The sequence below is a fragment of the Nicotiana tomentosiformis genome, chromosome 6 (genome assembly GCF_000390325.3).
Source record: "Nicotiana tomentosiformis chromosome 6, ASM39032v3, whole genome shotgun sequence".
NCBI classification, from domain to species: Eukaryota; Viridiplantae; Streptophyta; class Magnoliopsida; order Solanales; family Solanaceae; genus Nicotiana; species Nicotiana tomentosiformis.
The window spans coordinates 10,335,653-10,338,613 of record NC_090817.1 but is presented as its reverse complement, the minus strand read 5'-3'; positions in this window follow the sequence as shown (position 1 = coordinate 10,338,613).

Sequence of the window (2,961 nt, the reverse complement as noted above, 5' to 3'; positions counted from 1 at the left end):
TTTTGTTGAGGTCCCGGGGGACTCGGGTGAGTTTCGGATGGTTAACAAATCATTTTTGGACTTAGAAGATTTTCTGGTGCTGGGTTGGTTCTGGTGTAATCGCACTTGCGCAAGGCTGATCGCAGGTGCGAGCCCGCAGAAGCGAGCAATAGGACCCAAGTGCGGGGATAGGTTAATTGGACAGTGGTCGCAGATGCAGTGTGAAGGCCGCAGAAGTGGAGTCGCTTCTACGGAATATTGGTCGCATAAGCGGAGGAGTGTGGGAAGGCCTGTCCGCAGAAGTGGACGTGGTTGCGCAAATGTGCACCTGCAGAAGCGGGATTTGGACCGCAGAAGCGGAATGGATGCCAAGAGCTGATTCCGCATAAGTGGATCACGGGTCGCAGAAGCAGTTCCGCATGTGCGGATAATTGGCCGCATGTGCGAAAAGCCTGGGCAGTGTTTAAAACCTAAGGGCTTCGTGATTTTTATCATTTTGGACTTTGCAAACTCGGTCTAGGGCAAATTTTGAGAGCATTTTCTAGGGATTTTCTTGAGATAATTCCCTTGTGCTTATTTTTGATCAATAAACTTGCTTCCCCATTTATTTTCCTACCTAGTTAGTGTGCATTCAAGGTGGAAATTGGGAGTTGGAGGTTAGGGATTTGGTGAGTTGATTTGAGGAATTGAATGGCGATTTGGTGTCGAAATTTGATAATTTTGGTATGGGTGAACTCGTGATCGAGTGAATGTTCGTATTTTGTGACTTTTACCTGATTTTGAGACATGGGCCCGGGTCGACTTTTTGGGCCGAATTTGTGATTCTTTTCTAAAGTCATAGTTTCATTATTTAAATTAGTTTCTTGTAGCTATATTTATAGTATGAAATTATTTTGGCTAGATTCGAGCCGATCGGAGTTGGAAAGTCGAGGGAAAGGCATACTACTTGACTGATTGGGAGAGATTTGAGGTAAGTGACTTGTCTAACCTTATGTGGGGTAAATCCCCCTAGGATTTGGTACTATTGTAACAATTTGTGATACATGAGCGTCGTGTACGCGAGGTGACGAATGCGTACACTGGCTGATTATGGAAAAAGTCGGTTCTTGCTGACTTGTCATCTTTTAATTTCCTTAACTGAGTTGTCTTCTTTTAAAATTCATTAACTGAGTTGCCTTAGCATATGTAGTGATCATGTTTAGCCTAGTATCGCATATCTACGTGCCTTAACTCTTATTTTCAATTTGTGCAACATGCTTAGTTGAATTACCTGTTTTTCCTTGATTTGAATTAAATCTTTAACTGTAAGATCCTTGCTGTAAATTCGTGTTTCCTACGATTACCTATTGCATATTTACTTTGGGACTACGAGGCGTTTACTCGGGAAATCCCTCTGTACTGCATATTTACTTTGGGACTACGAGCTAGTTCCTCAGGAGATCCCCTTGTACTGCATATTTACTTTGGGACTACTAGGTGGTTCCTCGGGAGATCCTCATGTATTGCATATTTACTTTGGGACTACGAGACGTTTACTCAGGAGATCCCCATGTCTTGCATATTTACTTAGGACTACGAGGCGGTACCTCGGGACTGCCCCTATTGTTACTTCTATTAATTGTGCTGATATTTTCTAAAACTTCTTATGCCTTACTTTCTTTTAAACCAGTAGGGCCCTGACCTGACTTCGTCACTACTCTACCGAGGTTAGGCTTGGCACTTACTCGGTACCATTGTGGTGTACTCATACTACACTTCTGCATATCTTTTTGTGCAGATCCAAGTTCTTCCCACCAGACTAGATACTAGTGAGTTGGACCGCACATGGAGACTTCAAGGTATATCTGCCAGCGTCCACAGACCTCGGAGTCCCCCTCTATCCTTACTATATTATTTTCCTTATCTTTCTTTAGACTCTGACGTATAGAGACACTTAGTATTTGCTCTTAGAAGCTAGTGACTTGTTTCCACCGGGTTTTGGGAGTTGTAATTATTGAATGGCAGTTTTATATTTATATTTCATGTGTAGAGATTATAGTTTAGTTTATTATTCATTGATTCCGCAAATTATTATGCTTACCTAGTCTTAAAGACTTGGTGCCATCACGCCATCCTACGGAGGGGGAAATGGGGTCGTGACACCACCCCCCCCCCCCCGAATAAAAATAAGTATTGTCCCCAATGCTTAACAAAATAAGAGTAAAGGAAGGGAAAGAGTGAAGAAGACTCTTTATGGCTCCTTAGACATATCTGTGTCCCCAGCAATGTCACCACCCTCAGTCTCTTCCAACTAGATCTCATCATCCTCAACTCTGGGAGTGACTGGGTTGGTGAATATCTGACGCACTGCCTCGATAGTGTCGGCAGCAGAGTCTGGCTCCTCAGACTGGCCAGCTGGTGCCACCGGTGCTGTTGGTGTTGTAGGATCTGGGCTTGGGTGGTGTGGGTCAATCAACATGTCGAATGGAATATCTCCAGCTGCAACAAGCTTAGTAACCTGTCTCCGGAGCTTGTCCACTGACTTCTTGGAGGCCTGGGACTTTCTCATCTTCTTTACTTCGTTGCCTAGCTCTTCGATCACTGACCCATGCTGCATCAATATAGCCATGATTGTGTTTTGGTTCTCCGGGAGCTTCTTCAGAGTTTCTTCCACTGATAGGGGCATCTGAGGGGCCGAAATAGAAGACTGCGCTGCAACAGTACTGGATAAGTCAGACAGCTTTGCAGTGGTTGTCTGCATCTAGTTGTTGAGGCTCGCCAATATCTAGGAGACTCACAGCGTAGAAAGTGGAGCGATAGGCATGGACACCGGCTTCAAAGCCAAGGTGGAACCTGTGGCAGGAATTACTGTGGGAACTGAGGATAGTGGTGGAGGCATGGTTGCAGCACTAGACGAAGGCTCGACCAAAGTGGATAGAATATCAATTGCCTCTGTAACTACCACTGACGGCTCATTAGACCGGCATGTGGTGGTAAACAGCT